Below are 25,025 nucleotides of genomic sequence, written 5' to 3'. Positions count from 1 at the left end.
ATTGATTGCTGTGTAAATTAGCTATTGTTTGCTAATAAGCAGAGGCCTACCCAGGTGTTAAACATTCCTAGTGGGAGGTGATTTTAGGAGTATATAAGGGCTGTTGTCATTAGCTTGGCTAATAGAGCTTGGTTGCTTCTTCTAAGTGTTGCTTCTAAGTGTCTGTGGTTGGAGATATTCTGGAGAGTTTTACAGAAGCTTCAACTGTCTAAGAGTTGTGCTAAGAGTTTTCTTTTTTACTGTTACAGGTAAGATTCATCTGTAGGAAAAGGTTACTGATTGCACAAGGTTTGATTTCCTGTTGGTAATTATAAGGCATTTGATTGGATTAGGTAGCTACTTGCTATTGATTGCTGTGTAAATTAGCTATTGTTTGCTAATAAGCAGAGGCCTACCCAGGTGTTAAACATTCCTAGTGGGAGGTGATTTTAGGAGTATATAAGGGCTGTTGTCATTAGCTTGGCTAATAGAGCTTGGTTGCTTCTTCTAAGTGTTGCTTCTAAGTGTCTGTGGTTGGAGATATTCTGGAGAGTTTTACAGAAGCTTCAACTGTCTAAGAGTTGTGCTAAGAGTTTTCTTTTTTACTGTTACAGGTAAGATTCATCTGTAGGAAAAGGTTACTGATTGCACAAGGTTTGATTTCCTGTTGGTAATTCTAAGGCATTTGATTGGATTAGGTAGCTACTTGCTATTGATTGCTGTGTAAATTAGCTATTGTTTGCTAATAAGCAGAGGCCTACCCAGGTGTTAAACATTCCTAGTGGGAGGTGATTTTAGGAGTATATAAGGGCTGTTGTCATTAGCTTGGCTAATAGAGCTTGGTTGCTTCTTCTAAGTGTTGCTTCTAAGTGTCTGTGGTTGGAGATATTCTGGAGAGTTTTACAGAAGCTTCAACTGTCTAAGAGTTGTGCTAAGAGTTTTCTTTTTTACTGTTACAGGTAAGATTCATCTGTAGGAAAAGGTTACTGATTGCACAAGGTTTGATTTCCTGTTGGTAATTCTAAGGCATTTGATTGGATTAGGTAGCTACTTGCTATTGATTGCTGTGTAAATTAGCTATTGTTTGCTAATAAGTAGAGGCCTACCCAGGTGTTAAACATTCCTAGTGGGAGGTGATTTTAGGAGTATATAAGGGCTGTTGTCATTAGCTTGGCTAATAGAGCTTGGTTGCTTCTTCTAAGTGTTGCTTCTAAGTGTCTGTGGTTGGAGATATTCTGGAGAGTTTTACAGAAGCTTCAACTGTCTAAGAGTTGTGCTAAGAGTTTTCTTTTTTACTGTTACAGGTAAGATTCATCTGTAGGAAAAGGTTACTGATTGCACAAGGTTTGATTTCCTGTTGGTAATTCTAAGGCATTTGATTGGATTAGGTAGCTACTTGCTATTGATTGCTGTGTAAATTAGCTATTGTTTGCTAATAAGCAGAGGCCTACCCAGGTGTTAAACATTCCTAGTGGGAGGTGATTTTAGGAGTATATAAGGGCTGTTGTCATTAGCTTGGCTAATAGAGCTTGGTTGCTTCTTCTAAGTGTTGCTTCTAAGTGTCTGTGGTTGGAGATATTCTGGAGAGTTTTACAGAAGCTTCAACTGTCTAAGAGTTGTGCTAAGAGTTTTCTTTTTTACTGTTACAGGTAAGATTCATCTGTAGGAAAAGGTTACTGATTGCACAAGGTTTGATTTCCTGTTGGTAATTCTAAGGCATTTGATTGGATTAGGTAGCTACTTGCTATTGATTGCTGTGTAAATTAGCTATTGTTTGCTAATAAGCAGAGGCCTACCCAGGTGTTAAACATTCCTAGTGGGAGGTGATTTTAGGAGTATATAAGGGCTGTTGTCATTAGCTTGGCTAATAGAGCTTGGTTGCTTCTTCTAAGTGTTGCTTCTAAGTGTCTGTGGTTGGAGATATTCTGGAGAGTTTTACAGAAGCTTCAACTGTCTAAGAGTTGTGCTAAGAGTTTTCTTTTTTACTGTTACAGGTAAGATTCATCTGTAGGAAAAGGTTACTGATTGCACAAGGTTTGATTTCCTGTTGGTAATTCTAAGGCATTTGATTGGATTAGGTAGCTACTTGCTATTGATTGCTGTGTAAATTAGCTATTGTTTGCTAATAAGCAGAGGCCTACCCAGGTGTTAAACATTCCTAGTGGGAGGTGATTTTAGGAGTATATAAGGGCTGTTGTCATTAGCTTGGCTAATAGAGCTTGGTTGCTTCTTCTAAGTGTTGCTTCTAAGTGTCTGTGGTTGGAGATATTCTGGAGAGTTTTACAGAAGCTTCAACTGTCTAAGAGTTGTGCTAAGAGTTTTCTTTTTTACTGTTACAGGTAAGATTCATCTGTAGGAAAAGGTTACTGATTGCACAAGGTTTGATTTCCTGTTGGTAATTCTAAGGCATTTGATTGGATTAGGTAGCTACTTGCTATTGATTGCTGTGTAAATTAGCTATTGTTTGCTAATAAGCAGAGGCCTACCCAGGTGTTAAACATTCCTAGTGGGAGGTGATTTTAGGAGTATATAAGGGCTGTTGTCATTAGCTTGGCTAATAGAGCTTGGTTGCTTCTTCTAAGTGTTGCTTCTAAGTGTCTGTGGTTGGAGATATTCTGGAGAGTTTTACAGAAGCTTCAACTGTCTAAGAGTTGTGCTAAGAGTTTCTTTTTTACTGTTACAGGTAAGATTCATCTGTAGGAAAAGGTTACTGATTGCACAAGGTTTGATTTCCTGTTGGTAATTCTAAGGCATTTGATTGGATTAGGTAGCTACTTGCTATTGATTGCTGTGTAAATTAGCTATTGTTTGCTAATAAGCAGAGGCCTACCCAGGTGTTAAACATTTCTAGTGGGAGGTGATTTTAGGAGTATATAAGGGCTGTTGTCATTAGCTTGGCTAATAGAGCTTGGTTGCTTCTTCTAAGTGTTGCTTCTAAGTGTCTGTGGTTGGAGATATTCTGGAGAGTTTTACAGAAGCTTCAACTGTCTAAGAGTTGTGCTAAGAGTTTTCTTTTTTACTGTTACAGGTAAGATTCATCTGTAGGAAAAGGTTACTGATTGCACAAGGTTTGATTTCCTGTTGGTAATTCTAAGGCATTTGATTGGATTAGGTAGCTACTTGCTATTGATTGCTGTGTAAATTAGCTATTGTTTGCTAATAAGCAGAGGCCTACCCAGGTGTTAAACATTCCTAGTGGGAGGTGATTTTAGGAGTATATAAGGGCTGTTGTCATTAGCTTGGCTAATAGAGCTTGGTTGCTTCTTCTAAGTGTTGCTTCTAAGTGTCTGTGGTTGGAGATATTCTGGAGAGTTTTACAGAAGCTTCAACTGTCTAAGAGTTGTGCTAAGAGTTTTCTTTTTTACTGTTACAGGTAAGATTCATCTGTAGGAAAAGGTTACTGATTGCACAAGGTTTGATTTCCTGTTGGTAATTCTAAGGCATTTGATTGGATTAGGTAGCTACTTGCTATTGATTGCTGTGTAAATTAGCTATTGTTTGCTAATAAGCAGAGGCCTACCCAGGTGTTAAACATTCCTAGTGGGAGGTGATTTTAGGAGTATATAAGGGCTGTTGTCATTAGCTTGGCTAATAGAGCTTGGTTGCTTCTTCTAAGTGTTGCTTCTAAGTGTCTGTGGTTGGAGATATTCTGGAGAGTTTTACAGAAGCTTCAACTGTCTAAGAGTTGTGCTAAGAGTTTTCTTTTTTACTGTTACAGGTAAGATTCATCTGTAGGAAAAGGTTACTGATTGCACAAGGTTTGATTTCCTGTTGGTAATTGTAAGGCATTTGATTGGATTAGGTAGCTACTTGCTATTGATTGCTGTGTAAATTAGCTATTGTTTGCTAATAAGCAGAGGCCTACCCAGGTGTTAAACATTCCTAGTGGGAGGTGATTTTAGGAGTATATAAGGGCTGTTGTCATTAGCTTGGCTAATAGAGCTTGGTTGCTTCTTCTAAGTGTTGCTTCTAAGTGTCTGTGGTTGGAGATATTCTGGAGAGTTTTACAGAAGCTTCAACTGTCTAAGAGGTGTGCTAAGAGTTTTCTTTTTTACTGTTACAGGTAAGATTCATCTGTAGGAAAAGGTTACTGATTGCACAAGGTTTGATTTCCTGTTGGTAATTCTAAGGCATTTGATTGGATTAGGTAGCTACTTGCTATTGATTGCTGTGTAAATTAGCTATTGTTTGCTAATAAGCAGAGGCCTACCCAGGTGTTAAACATTCCTAGTGGGAGGTGATTTTAGGAGTATATAAGGGCTGTTGTCATTAGCTTGGCTAATAGAGCTTGGTTGCTTCTTCTAAGTGTTGCTTCTAAGTGTCTGTGGTTGGAGATATTCTGGAGAGTTTTACAGAAGCTTCAACTGTCTAAGAGTTGTGCTAAGAGTTTTCTTTTTTACTGTTACAGGTAAGATTCATCTGTAGGAAAAGGTTACTGATTGCACAAGGTTTGATTTCCTGTTGGTAATTCTAAGGCATTTGATTGGATTAGGTAGCTACTTGCTATTGATTGCTGTGTAAATTAGCTATTGTTTGCTAATAAGCAGAGGCCTACCCAGGTGTTAAACATTCCTAGTGGGAGGTGATTTTAGGAGTATATAAGGGCTGTTGTCATTAGCTTGGCTAATAGAGCTTGGTTGCTTCTTCTAAGTGTTGCTTCTAAGTGTCTGTGGTTGGAGATATTCTGGAGAGTTTTACAGAAGCTTCAACTGTCTAAGAGTTGTGCTAAGAGTTTTCTTTTTTACTGTTACAGGTAAGATTCATCTGTAGGAAAAGGTTACTGATTGCACAAGGTTTGATTTCCTGTTGGTAATTGTAAGGCATTTGATTGGATTAGGTAGCTACTTGCTATTGATTGCTGTGTAAATTAGCTATTGTTTGCTAATAAGCAGAGGCCTACCCAGGTGTTAAACATTCCTAGTGGGAGGTGATTTTAGGAGTATATAAGGGCTGTTGTCATTAGCTTGGCTAATAGAGCTTGGTTGCTTCTTCTAAGTGTTGCTTCTAAGTGTCTGTGGTTGGAGATATTCTGGAGAGTTTTACAGAAGCTTCAACTGTCTAAGAGTTGTGCTAAGAGTTTTCTTTTTTACTGTTACAGGTAAGATTCATCTGTAGGAAAAGGTTACTGATTGCACAAGGTTTGATTTCCTGTTGGTAATTCTAAGGCATTTGATTGGATTAGGTAGCTACTTGCTATTGATTGCTGTGTAAATTAGCTATTGTTTGCTAATAAGCAGAGGCCTACCCAGGTGTTAAACATTCCTAGTGGGAGGTGATTTTAGGAGTATATAAGGGCTGTTGTCATTAGCTTGGCTAATAGAGCTTGGTTGCTTCTTCTAAGTGTTGCTTCTAAGTGTCTGTGGTTGGAGATATTCTGGAGAGTTTTACAGAAGCTTCAACTGTCTAAGAGTTGTGCTAAGAGTTTTCTTTTTTACTGTTACAGGTAAGATTCATCTGTAGGAAAAGGTTACTGATTGCACAAGGTTTGATTTCCTGTTGGTAATTGTAAGGCATTTGATTGGATTAGGTAGCTACTTGCTATTGATTGCTGTGTAAATTAGCTATTGTTTGCTAATAAGCAGAGGCCTACCCAGGTGTTAAACATTCCTAGTGGGAGGTGATTTTAGGAGTATATAAGGGCTGTTGTCATTAGCTTGGCTAATAGAGCTTGGTTGCTTCTTCTAAGTGTTGCTTCTAAGTGTCTGTGGTTGGAGATATTCTGGAGAGTTTTAGAGAAGCTTCAACTGTCTAAGAGTTGTGCTAAGAGTTTTCTTTTTTACTGTTACAGGTAAGATTCATCTGTAGGAAAAGGTTACTGATTGCACAAGGTTTGATTTCCTGTTGGTAATTCTAAGGCATTTGATTGGATTAGGTAGCTACTTGCTATTGATTGCTGTGTAAATTAGCTATTGTTTGCTAATAAGCAGAGGCCTACCCAGGTGTTAAACATTCCTAGTGGGAGGTGATTTTAGGAGTATATAAGGGCTGTTGTCATTAGCTTGGCTAATAGAGCTTGGTTGCTTCTTCTAAGTGTTGCTTCTAAGTGTCTGTGGTTGGAGATATTCTGGAGAGTTTTACAGAAGCTTCAACTGTCTAAGAGTTGTGCTAAGAGTTTTCTTTTTTACTGTTACAGGTAAGATTCATCTGTAGGAAAAGGTTACTGATTGCACAAGGTTTGATTTCCTGTTGGTAATTCTAAGGCATTTGATTGGATTAGGTAGCTACTTGCTATTGATTGCTGTGTAAATTAGCTATTGTTTGCTAATAAGCAGAGGCCTACCCAGGTGTTAAACATTCCTAGTGGGAGGTGATTTTAGGAGTATATAAGGGCTGTTGTCATTAGCTTGGCTAATAGAGCTTGGTTGCTTCTTCTAAGTGTTGCTTCTAAGTGTCTGTGGTTGGAGATATTCTGGAGAGTTTTACAGAAGCTTCAACTGTCTAAGAGTTGTGCTAAGAGTTTTCTTTTTTACTGTTACAGGTAAGATTCATCTGTAGGAAAAGGTTACTGATTGCACAAGGTTTGATTTCCTGTTGGTAATTCTAAGGCATTTGATTGGATTAGGTAGCTACTTGCTATTGATTGCTGTGTAAATTAGCTATTGTTTGCTAATAAGCAGAGGCCTACCCAGGTGTTAAACATTCCTAGTGGGAGGTGATTTTAGGAGTATATAAGGGCTGTTGTCATTAGCTTGGCTAATAGAGCTTGGTTGCTTCTTCTAAGTGTTGCTTCTAAGTGTCTGTGGTTGGAGATATTCTGGAGAGTTTTACAGAAGCTTCTACTGTCTAAGAGTTGTGCTAAGAGTTTTCTTTTTTACTGTTACAGGTAAGATTCATCTGTAGGAAAAGGTTACTGATTGCACAAGGTTTGATTTCCTGTTGGTAATTCTAAGGCATTTGATTGGATTAGGTAGCTACTTGCTATTGATTGCTGTGTAAATTAGCTATTGTTTGCTAATAAGCAGAGGCCTACCCAGGTGTTAAACATTTCTAGTGGGAGGTGATTTTAGGAGTATATAAGGGCTGTTGTCATTAGCTTGGCTAATAGAGCTTGGTTGCTTCTTCTAAGTGTTGCTTCTAAGTGTCTGTGGTTGGAGATATTCTGGAGAGTTTTACAGAAGCTTCAACTGTCTAAGAGTTGTGCTAAGAGTTTTCTTTTTTACTGTTACAGGTAAGATTCATCTGTAGGAAAAGGTTACTGATTGCACAAGGTTTGATTTCCTGTTGGTAATTCTAAGGCATTTGATTGGATTAGGTAGCTACTTGCTATTGATTGCTGTGTAAATTAGCTATTGTTTGCTAATAAGCAGAGGCCTACCCAGGTGTTAAACATTCCTAGTGGGAGGTGATTTTAGGAGTATATAAGGGCTGTTGTCATTAGCTTGGCTAATAGGGCTTGGTTGCTTCTTCTAAGTGTTGCTTCTAAGTGTCTGTGGTTGGAGATATTCTGGAGAGTTTTACAGAAGCTTCAACTGTCTAAGAGTTGTGCTAAGAGTTTTCTTTTTTACTGTTACAGGTAAGATTCATCTGTAGGAAAAGGTTACTGATTGCACAAGGTTTGATTTCCTGTTGGTAATTCTAAGGCATTTGATTGGATTAGGTAGCTACTTGCTATTGATTGCTGTGTAAATTAGCTATTGTTTGCTAATAAGCAGAGGCCTACCCAGGTGTTAAACATTCCTAGTGGGAGGTGATTTTAGGAGTATATAAGGGCTGTTGTCATTAGCTTGGCTAATAGAGCTTGGTTGCTTCTTCTAAGTGTTGCTTCTAAGTGTCTGTGGTTGGAGATATTCTGGAGAGTTTTACAGAAGCTTCAACTGTCTAAGAGTTGTGCTAAGAGTTTTCTTTTTTACTGTTACAGGTAAGATTCATCTGTAGGAAAAGGTTACTGATTGCACAAGGTTTGATTTCCTGTTGGTAATTCTAAGGCATTTGATTGGATTAGGTAGCTACTTGCTATTGATTGCTGTGTAAATTAGCTATTGTTTGCTAATAAGCAGAGGCCTACCCAGGTGTTAAACATTCCTAGTGGGAGGTGATTTTAGGAGTATATAAGGGCTGTTGTCATTAGCTTGGCTAATAGAGCTTGGTTGCTTCTTCTAAGTGTTGCTTCTAAGTGTCTGTGGTTGGAGATATTCTGGAGAGTTTTACAGAAGCTTCAACTGTCTAAGAGTTGTGCTAAGAGTTTTCTTTTTTACTGTTACAGGTAAGATTCATCTGTAGGAAAAGGTTACTGATTGCACAAGGTTTGATTTCCTGTTGGTAATTCTAAGGCATTTGATTGGATTAGGTAGCTACTTGCTATTGATTGCTGTGTAAATTAGCTATTGTTTGCTAATAAGCAGAGGCCTACCCAGGTGTTAAACATTTCTAGTGGGAGGTGATTTTAGGAGTATATAAGGGCTGTTGTCATTAGCTTGGCTAATAGAGCTTGGTTGCTTCTTCTAAGTGTTGCTTCTAAGTGTCTGTGGTTGGAGATATTCTGGAGAGTTTTACAGAAGCTTCAACTGTCTAAGAGTTGTGCTAAGAGTTTTCTTTTTTACTGTTACAGGTAAGATTCATCTGTAGGAAAAGGTTACTGATTGCACAAGGTTTGATTTCCTGTTGGTAATTCTAAGGCATTTGATTGGATTAGGTAGCTACTTGCTATTGATTGCTGTGTAAATTAGCTATTGTTTGCTAATAAGCAGAGGCCTACCCAGGTGTTAAACATTCCTAGTGGGAGGTGATTTTAGGAGTATATAAGGGCTGTTGTCATTAGCTTGGCTAATAGAGCTTGGTTGCTTCTTCTAAGTGTTGCTTCTAAGTGTCTGTGGTTGGAGATATTCTGGAGAGTTTTACAGAAGCTTCAACTGTCTAAGAGTTGTGCTAAGAGTTTTCTTTTTTACTGTTACAGGTAAGATTCATCTGTAGGAAAAGGTTACTGATTGCACAAGGTTTGATTTCCTGTTGGTAATTCTAAGGCATTTGATTGGATTAGGTAGCTACTTGCTATTGATTGCTGTGTAAATTAGCTATTGTTTGCTAATAAGCAGAGGCCTACCCAGGTGTTAAACATTCCTAGTGGGAGGTGATTTTAGGAGTATATAAGGGCTGTTGTCATTAGCTTGGCTAATAGAGCTTGGTTGCTTCTTCTAAGTGTTGCTTCTAAGTGTCTGTGGTTGGAGATATTCTGGAGAGTTTTACAGAAGCTTCAACTGTCTAAGAGTTGTGCTAAGAGTTTTCTTTTTTACTGTTACAGGTAAGATTCATCTGTAGGAAAAGGTTACTGATTGCACAAGGTTTGATTTCCTGTTGGTAATTCTAAGGCATTTGATTGGATTAGGTAGCTACTTGCTATTGATTGCTGTGTAAATTAGCTATTGTTTGCTAATAAGCAGAGGCCTACCCAGGTGTTAAACATTCCTAGTGGGAGGTGATTTTAGGAGTATATAAGGGCTGTTGTCATTAGCTTGGCTAATAGAGCTTGGTTGCTTCTTCTAAGTGTTGCTTCTAAGTGTCTGTGGTTGGAGATATTCTGGAGAGTTTTACAGAAGCTTCAACTGTCTAAGAGTTGTGCTAAGAGTTTTCTTTTTTACTGTTACAGGTAAGATTCATCTGTAGGAAAAGGTTACTGATTGCACAAGGTTTGATTTCCTGTTGGTAATTGTAAGGCATTTGATTGGATTAGGTAGCTACTTGCTATTGATTGCTGTGTAAATTAGCTATTGTTTGCTAATAAGCAGAGGCCTACCCAGGTGTTAAACATTCCTAGTGGGAGGTGATTTTAGGAGTATATAAGGGCTGTTGTCATTAGCTTGGCTAATAGAGCTTGGTTGCTTCTTCTAAGTGTTGCTTCTAAGTGTCTGTGGTTGGAGATATTCTGGAGAGTTTTACAGAAGCTTCAACTGTCTAAGAGTTGTGCTAAGAGTTTTCTTTTTTACTGTTACAGGTAAGATTCATCTGTAGGAAAAGGTTACTGATTGCACAAGGTTTGATTTCCTGTTGGTAATTCTAAGGCATTTGATTGGATTAGGTAGCTACTTGCTATTGATTGCTGTGTAAATTAGCTATTGTTTGCTAATAAGCAGAGGCCTACCCAGGTGTTAAACATTCCTAGTGGGAGGTGATTTTAGGAGTATATAAGGGCTGTTGTCATTAGCTTGGCTAATAGAGCTTGGTTGCTTCTTCTAAGTGTTGCTTCTAAGTGTCTGTGGTTGGAGATATTCTGGAGAGTTTTACAGAAGCTTCAACTGTCTAAGAGTTGTGCTAAGAGTTTTCTTTTTTACTGTTACAGGTAAGATTCATCTGTAGGAAAAGGTTACTGATTGCACAAGGTTTGATTTCCTGTTGGTAATTCTAAGGCATTTGATTGGATTAGGTAGCTACTTGCTATTGATTGCTGTGTAAATTAGCTATTGTTTGCTAATAAGCAGAGGCCTACCCAGGTGTTAAACATTCCTAGTGGGAGGTGATTTTAGGAGTATATAAGGGCTGTTGTCATTAGCTTGGCTAATAGAGCTTGGTTGCTTCTTCTAAGTGTTGCTTCTAAGTGTCTGTGGTTGGAGATATTCTGGAGAGTTTTACAGAAGCTTCAACTGTCTAAGAGTTGTGCTAAGAGTTTTCTTTTTTACTGTTACAGGTAAGATTCATCTGTAGGAAAAGGTTACTGATTGCACAAGGTTTGATTTCCTGTTGGTAATTCTAAGGCATTTGATTGGATTAGGTAGCTACTTGCTATTGATTGCTGTGTAAATTAGCTATTGTTTGCTAATAAGCAGAGGCCTACCCAGGTGTTAAACATTCCTAGTGGGAGGTGATTTTAGGAGTATATAAGGGCTGTTGTCATTAGCTTGGCTAATAGAGCTTGGTTGCTTCTTCTAAGTGTTGCTTCTAAGTGTCTGTGGTTGGAGATATTCTGGAGAGTTTTACAGAAGCTTCAACTGTCTAAGAGTTGTGCTAAGAGTTTTCTTTTTTACTGTTACAGGTAAGATTCATCTGTAGGAAAAGGTTACTGATTGCACAAGGTTTGATTTCCTGTTGGTAATTCTAAGGCATTTGATTGGATTAGGTAGCTACTTGCTATTGATTGCTGTGTAAATTAGCTATTGTTTGCTAATAAGCAGAGGCCTACCCAGGTGTTAAACATTCCTAGTGGGAGGTGATTTTAGGAGTATATAAGGGCTGTTGTCATTAGCTTGGCTAATAGAGCTTGGTTGCTTCTTCTAAGTGTTGCTTCTAAGTGTCTGTGGTTGGAGATATTCTGGAGAGTTTTACAGAAGCTTCAACTGTCTAAGAGTTGTGCTAAGAGTTTTCTTTTTTACTGTTACAGGTAAGATTCATCTGTAGGAAAAGGTTACTGATTGCACAAGCTTTGATTTCCTGTTGGTAATTCTAAGGCATTTGATTGGATTAGGTAGCTACTTGCTATTGATTGCTGTGTAAATTAGCTATTGTTTGCTAATAAGCATAGGCCTACCCAGGTGTTAAACATTCCTAGTGGGAGGTGATTTTAGGAGTATATAAGGGCTGTTGTCATTAGCTTGGCTAATAGAGCTTGGTTGCTTCTTCTAAGTGTTGCTTCTAAGTGTCTGTGGTTGGAGATATTCTGGAGAGTTTTACAGAAGCTTCTACTGTCTAAGAGTTGTGCTAAGAGTTTTCTTTTTTACTGTTACAGGTAAGATTCATCTGTAGGAAAAGGTTACTGATTGCACAAGGTTTGATTTCCTGTTGGTAATTCTAAGGCATTTGATTGGATTAGGTAGCTACTTGCTATTGATTGCTGTGTAAATTAGCTATTGTTTGCTAATAAGCAGAGGCCTACCCAGGTGTTAAACATTTCTAGTGGGAGGTGATTTTAGGAGTATATAAGGGCTGTTGTCATTAGCTTGGCTAATAGAGCTTGGTTGCTTCTTCTAAGTGTTGCTTCTAAGTGTCTGTGGTTGGAGATATTCTGGAGAGTTTTACAGAAGCTTCAACTGTCTAAGAGTTGTGCTAAGAGTTTTCTTTTTTACTGTTACAGGTAAGATTCATCTGTAGGAAAAGGTTACTGATTGCACAAGGTTTGATTTCCTGTTGGTAATTGTAAGGCATTTGATTGGATTAGGTAGCTACTTGCTATTGATTGCTGTGTAAATTAGCTATTGTTTGCTAATAAGCAGAGGCCTACCCAGGTGTTAAACATTCCTAGTGGGAGGTGATTTTAGGAGTATATAAGGGCTGTTGTCATTAGCTTGGCTAATAGAGCTTGGTTGCTTCTTCTAAGTGTTGCTTCTAAGTGTCTGTGGTTGGAGATATTCTGGAGAGTTTTACAGAAGCTTCAACTGTCTAAGAGGTGTGCTAAGAGTTTTCTTTTTTACTGTTACAGGTAAGATTCATCTGTAGGAAAAGGTTACTGATTGCACAAGGTTTGATTTCCTGTTGGTAATTCTAAGGCATTTGATTGGATTAGGTAGCTACTTGCTATTGATTGCTGTGTAAATTAGCTATTGTTTGCTAATAAGCAGAGGCCTACCCAGGTGTTAAACATTCCTAGTGGGAGGTGATTTTAGGAGTATATAAGGGCTGTTGTCATTAGCTTGGCTAATAGAGCTTGGTTGCTTCTTCTAAGTGTTGCTTCTAAGTGTCTGTGGTTGGAGATATTCTGGAGAGTTTTACAGAAGCTTCAACTGTCTAAGAGTTGTGCTAAGAGTTTTCTTTTTTACTGTTACAGGTAAGATTCATCTGTAGGAAAAGGTTACTGATTGCACAAGGTTTGATTTCCTGTTGGTAATTCTAAGGCATTTGATTGGATTAGGTAGCTACTTGCTATTGATTGCTGTGTAAATTAGCTATTGTTTGCTAATAAGCAGAGGCCTACCCAGGTGTTAAACATTCCTAGTGGGAGGTGATTTTAGGAGTATATAAGGGCTGTTGTCATTAGCTTGGCTAATAGAGCTTGGTTGCTTCTTCTAAGTGTTGCTTCTAAGTGTCTGTGGTTGGAGATATTCTGGAGAGTTTTACAGAAGCTTCAACTGTCTAAGAGTTGTGCTAAGAGTTTTCTTTTTTACTGTTACAGGTAAGATTCATCTGTAGGAAAAGGTTACTGATTGCACAAGGTTTGATTTCCTGTTGGTAATTCTAAGGCATTTGATTGGATTAGGTAGCTACTTGCTATTGATTGCTGTGTAAATTAGCTATTGTTTGCTAATAAGCAGAGGCCTACCCAGGTGTTAAACATTCCTAGTGGGAGGTGATTTTAGGAGTATATAAGGGCTGTTGTCATTAGCTTGGCTAATAGAGCTTGGTTGCTTCTTCTAAGTGTTGCTTCTAAGTGTCTGTGGTTGGAGATATTCTGGAGAGTTTTACAGAAGCTTCAACTGTCTAAGAGTTGTGCTAAGAGTTTTCTTTTTTACTGTTACAGGTAAGATTCATCTGTAGGAAAAGGTTACTGATTGCACAAGGTTTGATTTCCTGTTGGTAATTCTAAGGCATTTGATTGGATTAGGTAGCTACTTGCTATTGATTGCTGTGTAAATTAGCTATTGTTTGCTAATAAGCAGAGGCCTACCCAGGTGTTAAACATTCCTAGTGGGAGGTGATTTTAGGAGTATATAAGGGCTGTTGTCATTAGCTTGGCTAATAGAGCTTGGTTGCTTCTTCTAAGTGTTGCTTCTAAGTGTCTGTGGTTGGAGATATTCTGGAGAGTTTTACAGAAGCTTCAACTGTCTAAGAGTTGTGCTAAGAGTTTTCTTTTTTACTGTTACAGGTAAGATTCATCTGTAGGAAAAGGTTACTGATTGCACAAGGTTTGATTTCCTGTTGGTAATTCTAAGGCATTTGATTGGATTAGGTAGCTACTTGCTATTGATTGCTGTGTAAATTAGCTATTGTTTGCTAATAAGCAGAGGCCTACCCAGGTGTTAAACATTCCTAGTGGGAGGTGATTTTAGGAGTATATAAGGGCTGTTGTCATTAGCTTGGCTAATAGAGCTTGGTTGCTTCTTCTAAGTGTTGCTTCTAAGTGTCTGTGGTTGGAGATATTCTGGAGAGTTTTACAGAAGCTTCAACTGTCTAAGAGGTGTGCTAAGAGTTTTCTTTTTTACTGTTACAGGTAAGATTCATCTGTAGGAAAAGGTTACTGATTGCACAAGGTTTGATTTCCTGTTGGTAATTCTAAGGCATTTGATTGGATTAGGTAGCTACTTGCTATTGATTGCTGTGTAAATTAGCTATTGTTTGCTAATAAGCAGAGGCCTACCCAGGTGTTAAACATTCCTAGTGGGAGGTGATTTTAGGAGTATATAAGGGCTGTTGTCATTAGCTTGGCTAATAGAGCTTGGTTGCTTCTTCTAAGTGTTGCTTCTAAGTGTCTGTGGTTGGAGATATTCTGGAGAGTTTTACAGAAGCTTCAACTGTCTAAGAGTTGTGCTAAGAGTTTTCTTTTTTACTGTTACAGGTAAGATTCATCTGTAGGAAAAGGTTACTGATTGCACAAGGTTTGATTTCCTGTTGGTAATTCTAAGGCATTTGATTGGATTAGGTAGCTACTTGCTATTGATTGCTGTGTAAATTAGCTATTGTTTGCTAATAAGCAGAGGCCTACCCAGGTGTTAAACATTCCTAGTGGGAGGTGATTTTAGGAGTATATAAGGGCTGTTGTCATTAGCTTGGCTAATAGAGCTTGGTTGCTTCTTCTAAGTGTTGCTTCTAAGTGTCTGTGGTTGGAGATATTCTGGAGAGTTTTACAGAAGCTTCAACTGTCTAAGAGGTGTGCTAAGAGTTTTCTTTTTTACTGTTACAGGTAAGATTCATCTGTAGGAAAAGGTTACTGATTGCACAAGGTTTGATTTCCTGTTGGTAATTCTAAGGCATTTGATTGGATTAGGTAGCTACTTGCTATTGATTGCTGTGTAAATTAGCTATTGTTTGCTAATAAGCAGAGGCCTACCCAGGTGTTAAACATTCCTAGTGGGAGGTGATTTTAGGAGTATATAAGGGCTGTTGTCATTAGCTTGGCTAATAGAGCTTGGTTGCTTCTTCTAAGTGTTGCTTCTAAGTGTCTGTGGTTGGAGATATTCTGGAGAGTTTTACAGAAGCTTCAACTGTCTAAGAGTTGTGCTAAGAGTTTTCTTTTTTACTGTTACAGGTAAGATTCATCTGTAGGAAAAGGTTACTGATTGCACAAGGTTTGATTTCCTGTTGGTAATTCTAAGGCATTTGATTGGATTAGGTAGCTACTTGCTATTGATTGCTGTGTAAATTAGCTATTGTTTGCTAATAAGCAGAGGCCTACCCAGGTGTTAAACATTCCTAGTGGGAGGTGATTTTAGGAGTATATAAGGGCTGTTGTCATTAGCTTGGCTAATAGAGCTTGGTTGCTTCTTCTAAGTGTTGCTTCTAAGTGTCTGTGGTTGGAGATATTCTGGAGAGTTTTACAGAAGCTTCAACTGTCTAAGAGTTGTGCTAAGAGTTTTCTTTTTTACTGTTACAGGTAAGATTCATCTGTAGGAAAAGGTTACTGATTGCACAAGGTTTGATTTCCTGTTGGTAATTCTAAGGCATTTGATTGGATTAGGTAGCTACTTGCTATTGATTGCTGTGTAAATTAGCTATTGTTTGCTAATAAGCAGAGGCCTACCCAGGTGTTAAACATTCCTAGTGGGAGGTGATTTTAGGAGTATATAAGGGCTGTTGTCATTAGCTTGGCTAATAGAGCTTGGTTGCTTCTTCTAAGTGTTGCTTCTAAGTGTCTGTGGTTGGAGATATTCTGGAGAGTTTTACAGAAGCTTCAACTGTCTAAGAGTTGTGCTAAGAGTTTTCTTTTTTACTGTTACAGGTAAGATTCATCTGTAGGAAAAGGTTACTGATTGCACAAGGTTTGATTTCCTGTTGGTAATTCTAAGGCATTTGATTGGATTAGGTAGCTACTTGCTATTGATTGCTGTGTAAATTAGCTATTGTTTGCTAATAAGCAGAGGCCTACCCAGGTGTTAAACATTCCTAGTGGGAGGTGATTTTAGGAGTATATAAGGGCTGTTGTCATTAGCTTGGCTAATAGAGCTTGGTTGCTTCTTCTAAGTGTTGCTTCTAAGTGTCTGTGGTTGGAGATATTCTGGAGAGTTTTACAGAAGCTTCAACTGTCTAAGAGTTGTGCTAAGAGTTTTCTTTTTTACTGTTACAGGTAAGATTCATCTGTAGGAAAAGGTTACTGATTGCACAAGGTTTGATTTCCTGTTGGTAATTCTAAGGCATTTGATTGGATTAGGTAGCTACTTGCTATTGATTGCTGTGTAAATTAGCTATTGTTTGCTAATAAGCAGAGGCCTACCCAGGTGTTAAACATTCCTAGTGGGAGGTGATTTTAGGAGTATATAAGGGCTGTTGTCATTAGCTTGGCTAATAGAGCTTGGTTGCTTCTTCTAAGTGTTGCTTCTAAGTGTCTGTGGTTGGAGATATTCTGGAGAGTTTTACAGAAGCTTCAACTGTCTAAGAGTTGTGCTAAGAGTTTTCTTTTTTACTGTTACAGGTAAGATTCATCTGTAGGAAAAGGTTACTGATTGCACAAGGTTTGATTTCCTGTTGGTAATTCTAAGGCATTTGATTGGATTAGGTAGCTACTTGCTATTGATTGCTGTGTAAATTAGCTATTGTTTGCTAATAAGCAGAGGCCTACCCAGGTGTTAAACATTCCTAGTGGGAGGTGATTTTAGGAGTATATAAGGGCTGTTGTCATTAGCTTGGCTAATAGAGCTTGGTTGCTTCTTCTAAGTGTTGCTTCTAAGTGTCTGTGGTTGGAGATATTCTGGAGAGTTTTACAGAAGCTTCAACTGTCTAAGAGTTGTGCTAAGAGTTTTCTTTTTTACTGTTACAGGTAAGATTCATCTGTAGGAAAAGGTTACTGATTGCACAAGGTTTGATTTCCTGTTGGTAATTCTAAGGCATTTGATTGGATTAGGTAGCTACTTGCTATTGATTGCTGTGTAAATTAGCTATTGTTTGCTAATAAGCAGAGGCCTACCCAGGTGTTAAACATTCCTAGTGGGAGGTGATTTTAGGAGTATATAAGGGCTGTTGTCATTAGCTTGGCTAATAGAGCTTGGTTGCTTCTTCTAAGTGTTGCTTCTAAGTGTCTGTGGTTGGAGATATTCTGGAGAGTTTTACAGAAGCTTCAACTGTCTAAGAGTTGTGCTAAGAGTTTTCTTTTTTACTGTTACAGGTAAGATTCATCTGTAGGAAAAGGTTACTGATTGCACAAGGTTTGATTTCCTGTTGGTAATTCTAAGGCATTTGATTGGATTAGGTAGCTACTTGCTATTGATTGCTGTGTAAATTAGCTATTGTTTGCTAATAAGCATAGGCCTACCCAGGTGTTAAACATTCCTAGTGGGAGGTGATTTTAGGAGTATATAAGGGCTGTTGTCATTAGCTTGGCTAATAGAGCTTGGTTGCTTCTTCTAAGTGTTGCTTCTAAGTGTCTGTGGTTGGAGATATTCTGGAGAGTTTTACAGAAGCTTCAACTGTCTAAGAGTTGTGCTAAGAGTTTTCTTTTTTACTGTTACAGGTAAGATTCATCTGTAGGAAAAGGTTACTGATTGCACAAGGTTTGATTTCCTGTTGGTAATTCTAAGGCATTTGATTGGATTAGGTAGCTACTTGCTATTGATTGCTGTGTAAATTAGCTATTGTTTGCTAATAAGCAGAGGCCTACCCAGGTGTTAAACATTCCTAGTGGGAGGTGATTTTAGGAGTATATAAGGGCTGTTGTCATTAGCTTGGCTAATAGAGCTTGGTTGCTTCTTCTAAGTGTTGCTTCTAAGTGTCTGTGGTTGGAGATATTCTGGAGAGTTTTACAGAAGCTTCAACTGTCTAAGAGGTGTGCTAAGAGTTTTCTTTTTTACTGTTACAGGTAAGATTCATCTGTAGGAAAAGGTTACTGATTGCACAAGGTTTGATTTCCTGTTGGTAATTCTAAGGCATTTGATTGGATTAGGTAGCTACTTGCTATTGATTGCTGTGTAAATTAGCTATTGTTTGCTAATAAGCAGAGGCCTACCCAGGTGTTAAACATTCCTAGTGGGAGGTGATTTTAGGAGTATATAAGGGCTGTTGTCATTAGCTTGGCTAATAGAGCTTGGTTGCTTCTTCTAAGTGTTGCTTCTAAGTGTCTGTGGTTGGAGATATTCTGGAGAGTTTTACAGAAGCTTCAACTGTCTAAGAGTTGTGCTAAGAGTTTTCTTTTTTACTGTTACAGGTAAGATTCATCTGTAGGAAAAGGTTACTGATTGCACAAGGTTTGATTTCCTGTTGGTAATTCTAAGGCATTTGATTGGATTAGGTAGCTACTTGCTATTGATTGCTGTGTAAATTAGCTATTGTTTGCTAATAAGCAGAGGCCTACCCAGGTGTTAAACATTCCTAGTGGGAGGTGATTTTAGGAGTATATAAGGGCTGTTGTCATTAGCTTGGCTAATAGAGCTTGGTTGCTTCTTCTAAGTGTTGCTTCTAAGTGTCTGTGGTTGGAGATATTCTGGAGAGTTTTACAGAAGCTTCAACTGTCTAAGAGTTGTGCTAAGAGTTTTCTTTTTTACTGTTACAGGTAAGATTCATCTGTAGGAAAAGGTTACTGATTGCACAAGGTTTGATTTCCTGTTGGTAATTCTAAGGCATTTGATTGGATTAGGTAGCTACTTGCTATTGATTGCTGTGTAAATTAGCTATTGTTTGCTAATAAGCAGAGGCCTACCCAGGTGTTAAACATTCCTAGTGGGAGGTGATTTTAGGAGTATATAAGGGCTGTTGTCATTAGCTTGGCTAATAGAGCTTGGTTGCTTCTTCTAAGTGTTGCTTCTAAGTGTCTGTGGTTGGAGATATTCTGGAGAGTTTTACAGAAGCTTCAACTGTCTAAGAGTTGTGCTAAGAGTTTTCTTTTTTACTGTTACAGGTAAGATTCATCTGTAGGAAAAGGTTACTGATTGCACAAGGTTTGATTTCCTGTTGGTAATTCTAAGGCATTTGATTGGATTAGGTAGCTACTTGCTATTGATTGCTGTGTAAATTAGCTATTGTTTGCTAATAAGCAGAGGCCTACCCAGGTGTTAAACATTCCTAGTGGGAGGTGATTTTAGGAGTATATAAGGGCTGTTGTCATTAGCTTGGCTAATAGAGCTTGGTTGCTTCTTCTAAGTGTTGCTTCTAAGTGTCTGTGGTTGGAGATATTCTGGAGAGTTTTACAGAAGCTTCAACTGTCTAAGAGTTGTGCTAAGAGTTTTCTTTTTTACTGTTACAGGTAAGATTCATCTGTAGGAAAAGGTTACTGATTGCACAAGGTTTGATTTCCTGTTGGTAATTCTAAGGCATTTGATTGGATTAGGTAGCTACTTGCTATTGATTGCTGTGTAAATTAGCTATTGTTTGCTAATAAGCATAGGCCTACCCAGGTGTTAAACATTCCTAGTGGGAGGTGATTTTAGGAGTATATAAGGGCTGTTGTCATTAGCTTGGCTAATAGAGCTTGGTTGCTTCTTCTAAGTGTTGCTTCTAAGTGTCTGTGGTTGGAGATATTCTGGAGAGTTTTACAGAAGCTTCTACTGTCTAAGAGTTGTGCTAAGAGTTTTCTTTTTTACTGTTACAGGTAAGATTCATCTGTAGGAAAAGGTTACTGATTGCACAAGGTTTGATTTCCTGTTGGTAATTCTAAGGCATTTGATTGGATTAGGTAGCTACTTGCTATTGATTGCTGTGTAAATTAGCTATTGTTTGCTAATAAGCAGAGGCCTACCCAGGTGTTAAACATTCCTAGTGGGAGGTGATTTTAGGAGTATATAAGGGCTGTTGTCATTAGCTTGGCTAATAGAGCTTGGTTGCTTCTTCTAAGTGTTGCTTCTAAGTGTCTGTGGTTGGAGATATTCTGGAGAGTTTTACAGAAGCTTCAACTGTCTAAGAGTTGTGCTAAGAGTTTTCTTTTTTACTGTTACAGGTAAGATTCATCTGTAGGAAAAGGTTACTGATTGCACAAGGTTTGATTTCCTGTTGGTAATTCTAAGGCATTTGATTGGATTAGGTAGCTACTTGCTATTGATTGCTGTGTAAATTAGCTATTGTTTGCTAATAAGCAGAGGCCTACCCAGGTGTTAAACATTCCTAGTGGGAGGTGATTTTAGGAGTATATAAGGGCTGTTGTCATTAGCTTGGCTAATAGAGCTTGGTTGCTTCTTCTAAGTGTTGCTTCTAAGTGTCTGTGGTTGGAGATATTCTGGAGAGTTTTACAGAAGCTTCAACTGTCTAAGAGTTGTGCTAAGAGTTTTCTTTTTTACTGTTACAGGTAAGATTCATCTGTAGGAAAAGGTTACTGATTGCACAAGGTTTGATTTCCTGTTGGTAATTCTAAGGCATTTGATTGGATTAGGTAGCTACTTGCTATTGATTGCTGTGTAAATTAGCTATTGTTTGCTAATAAGCAGAGGCCTACCCAGGTGTTAAACATTCCTAGTGGGAGGTGATTTTAGGAGTATATAAGGGCTGTTGTCATTAGCTTGGCTAATAGAGCTTGGTTGCTTCTTCTAAGTGTTGCTTCTAAGTGTCTGTGGTTGGAGATATTCTGGAGAGTTTTACAGAAGCTTCAACTGTCTAAGAGTTGTGCTAAGAGTTTTCTTTTTTACTGTTACAGGTAAGATTCATCTGTAGGAAAAGGTTACTGATTGCACAAGGTTTGATTTCCTGTTGGTAATTCTAAGGCATTTGATTGGATTAGGTAGCTACTTGCTATTGATTGCTGTGTAAATTAGCTATTGTTTGCTAATAAGCAGAGGCCTACCCAGGTGTTAAACATTCCTAGTGGGAGGTGATTTTAGGAGTATATAAGGGCTGTTGTCATTAGCTTGGCTAATAGAGCTTGGTTGCTTCTTCTAAGTGTTGCTTCTAAGTGTCTGTGGTTGGAGATATTCTGGAGAGTTATACAGAAGCTTCAACTGTCTAAGAGTTGTGCTAAGAGTTTTCTTTTTTACTGTTACAGGTAAGATTCATCTGTAGGAAAAGGTTACTGATTGCACAAGGTTTGATTTCCTGTTGGTAATTCTAAGGCATTTGATTGGATTAGGTAGCTACTTGCTATTGATTGCTGTGTAAATTAGCTATTGTTTGCTAATAAGCAGAGGCCTACCCAGGTGTTAAACATTCCTAGTGGGAGGTGATTTTAGGAGTATATAAGGGCTGTTGTCATTAGCTTGGCTAATAGAGCTTGGTTGCTTCTTCTAAGTGTTGCTTCTAAGTGTCTGTGGTTGGAGATATTCTGGAGAGTTTTACAGAAGCTTCAACTGTCTAAGAGTTGTGCTAAGAGTTTTCTTTTTTACTGTTACAGGTAAGATTCATCTGTAGGAAAAGGTTACTGATTGCACAAGGTTTGATTTCCTGTTGGTAATTCTAAGGCATTTGATTGGATTAGGTAGCTACTTGCTATTGATTGCTGTGTAAATTAGCTATTGTTTGCTAATAAGCAGAGGCCTACCCAGGTGTTAAACATTCCTAGTGGGAGGTGATTTTAGGAGTATATAAGGGCTGTTGTCATTAGCTTGGCTAATAGAGCTTGGTTGCTTCTTCTAAGTGTTGCTTCTAAGTGTCTGTGGTTGGAGATATTCTGGAGAGTTTTACAGAAGCTTCTACTGTCTAAGAGTTGTGCTAAGAGTTTTCTTTTTTACTGTTACAGGTAAGATTCATCTGTAGGAAAAGGTTACTGATTGCACAAGGTTTGATTTCCTGTTGGTAATTCTAAGGCATTTGATTGGATTAGGTAGCTACTTGCTATTGATTGCTGTGTAAATTAGCTATTGTTTGCTAATAAGCAGAGGCCTACCCAGGTGTTAAACATTCCTAGTGGGAGGTGATTTTAGGAGTATATAAGGGCTGTTGTCATTAGCTTGGCTAATAGAGCTTGGTTGCTTCTTCTAAGTGTTGCTTCTAAGTGTCTGTGGTTGGAGATATTCTGGAGAGTTTTACAGAAGCTTCAACTGTCTAAGAGTTGTGCTAAGAGTTTTCTTTTTTACTGTTACAGGTAAGATTCATCTGTAGGAAAAGGTTACTGATTGCACAAGGTTTGATTTCCTGTTGGTAATTCTAAGGCATTTGATTGGATTAGGTAGCTACTTGCTATTGATTGCTGTGTAAATTAGCTATTGTTTGCTAATAAGCAGAGGCCTACCCAGGTGTTAAACATTCCTAGTGGGAGGTGATTTTAGGAGTATATAAGGGCTGTTGTCATTAGCTTGGCTAATAGAGCTTGGTTGCTTCTTCTAAGTGTTGCTTCTAAGTGTCTGTGGTTGGAGATATTCTGGAGAGTTTTACAGAAGCTTCAACTGTCTAAGAGTTGTGCTAAGAGTTTTCTTTTTTACTGTTACAGGTAAGATTCATCTGTAGGAAAAGGTTACTGATTGCACAAGGTTTGATTTCCTGTTGGTAATTCTAAGGCATTTGATTGGATTAGGTAGCTACTTGCTATTGATTGCTGTGTAAATTAGCTATTGTTTGCTAATAAGCAGAGGCCTACCCAGGTGTTAAACATTCCTAGTGGGAGGTGATTTTAGGAGTATATAAGGGCTGTTGTCATTAGCTTGGCTAATAGAGCTTGGTTGCTTCTTCTAAGTGTTGCTTCTAAGTGTCTGTGGTTGGAGATATTCTGGAGAGTTTTACAGAAGCTTCAACTGTCTAAGAGTTGTGCTAAGAGTTTTCTTTTTTACTGTTACAGGTAAGATTCATCTGTAGGAAAAGGTTACTGATTGCACAAGGTTTGATTTCCTGTTGGTAATTCTAAGGCATTTGATTGGATTAGGTAGCTACTTGCTATTGATTGCTGTGTAAATTAGCTATTGTTTGCTAATAAGCAGAGGCCTACCCAGGTGTTAAACATTCCTAGTGGGAGGTGATTTTAGGAGTATATAAGGGCTGTTGTCATTAGCTTGGCTAATAGAGCTTGGTTGCTTCTTCTAAGTGTTGCTTCTAAGTGTCTGTGGTTGGAGATATTCTGGAGAGTTATACAGAAGCTTCAACTGTCTAAGAGTTGTGCTAAGAGTTTTCTTTTTTACTGTTACAGGTAAGATTCATCTGTAGGAAAAGGTTACTGATTGCACAAGGTTTGATTTCCTGTTGGTAATTCTAAGGCATTTGATTGGATTAGGTAGCTACTTGCTATTGATTGCTGTGTAAATTAGCTATTGTTTGCTAATAAGCAGAGGCCTACCCAGGTGTTAAACATTCCTAGTGGGAGGTGATTTTAGGAGTATATAAGGGCTGTTGTCATTAGCTTGGCTAATAGAGCTTGGTTGCTTCTTCTAAGTGTTGCTTCTAAGTGTCTGTGGTTGGAGATATTCTGGAGAGTTTTACAGAAGCTTCAACTGTCTAAGAGTTGTGCTAAGAGTTTTCTTTTTTACTGTTACAGGTAAGATTCATCTGTAGGAAAAGGTTACTGATTGCACAAGGTTTGATTTCCTGTTGGTAATTCTAAGGCATTTGATTGGATTAGGTAGCTACTTGCTATTGATTGCTGTGTAAATTAGCTATTGTTTGCTAATAAGCAGAGGCCTACCCAGGTGTTAAACATTCCTAGTGGGAGGTGATTTTAGGAGTATATAAGGGCTGTTGTCATTAGCTTGGCTAATAGAGCTTGGTTGCTTCTTCTAAGTGTTGCTTCTAAGTTTCTGTGGTTGGAGATATTCTGGAGATAAACTGGAGGTAATCTGAAGTATTCAGGAGGATAAATAAAAAGTTAAGATTCGTTTGATTTAAATAATTGATCTCATTGGAATGGCATACTTAGTTCAGTGTAATAGTTGCTATGCATTTGTTTTGCGTTCCACTTTTTGGAGGTTTAGTTGTTGTCTAATCTGTAGACAGTTCTCTATCTTGCGGCAGGAGATTGTATTTTTGAAATCTGAGATTTGTAAATTATCTGGTAAACAAACTCAGGCTGGAACTGCTGCAAAGCCACTGCCACAGAGACATACTAGGAATGGCAGATGGATTACTGTAGGATCTGGTCGACTTAGAGTTGTGGATAAAAGGCATATTGCACAGTCTGTTGTTCTACATAATTCATTTTCTGCACTTTCAGAGTGTAATGGTGTCATGGAGACAGGCACTGAGGCTAGTGGTGTTGTGCAGAGAGGCACTGAGGCTAGTGGTGTTGTGCAGAGAGGCACTGAGGCTAGTGGTGTTGTGCAGAGAGGCACTGAGGCTAGTGGTGTTGTGCAGAGAGGCACTGAGGCTAGTGGTGATGTGCAGAGAGGCACTGAGGCTAGTGGTGTTGTGCAGAGACGCACTGAGGCTAGTGGTGTTTTGCAGAGAGGCACTGAGGCTAGTGGTGTTGTGCAGAGAGACACTGAGGCTAGTGGTGTTGTGCAGAGAGGCACTGAGGCTAGTGGTGTTGTGCAGAGAGGCACTGAGGCTAGAGGTGTTGTGGAGAGAGGCACTGAGGCTAGAGGTGTTGTGGAGAGAGGCACTGAGGCTAGTGCTGTTGTGGAGAGAGGCATTGAGGCCAGTGGTGTTGTGCAGAGAGGCTTGAAGACTATGATGAGGCCTAATAGAAAGCAGTTGTTAATGGGGGATTCCATCATAAGAGGTGTGGAGATGGACAATGGTGGTCTTGTGAGGTGTCTTCCCGGAGCTACTGCTCACAGAGACAGGAGACGTATCTGTAATATTGTTAAGCAAGCAAAGCAGGAAGGGGAATTGGATGTACTCGTCCATATAGGGACAAATGACTTGGCTTGCAATGAGGTTTCAGAGGTTAAGGAAGTTGTTAGTGTTTTTGCCAATGATATACGGCAGGTTGCTTCCACACTGTCATTCTCTGAAGTTCTGCCTGTGCATAACACTCAGAATGACAGGCGGATGCGTATTAGGGACTTTAACTTGTGGCTTGGTGAATGGTGTCGGGAGCAAGGATTTGGCTTTATTGCTCATGGTAGCTCTGTTTGGAATGGAAATAAACTGTACAAAAAAGATGGTTTGCATCTTTCTCAAAAGGGAACAAATGTTCTCAGTGAGCAGTTCAGAGGTTTTGCTAAGATGTATTTAAACTAGGATGGGGGGGCAAAAGGGTG

This window comes from Pelobates fuscus, chromosome 4 (assembly GCF_036172605.1).
Source record: "Pelobates fuscus isolate aPelFus1 chromosome 4, aPelFus1.pri, whole genome shotgun sequence".
Classification (NCBI taxonomy): domain Eukaryota; kingdom Metazoa; phylum Chordata; class Amphibia; order Anura; family Pelobatidae; genus Pelobates; species Pelobates fuscus.
This window is presented reverse-complemented; position numbering follows the sequence as displayed.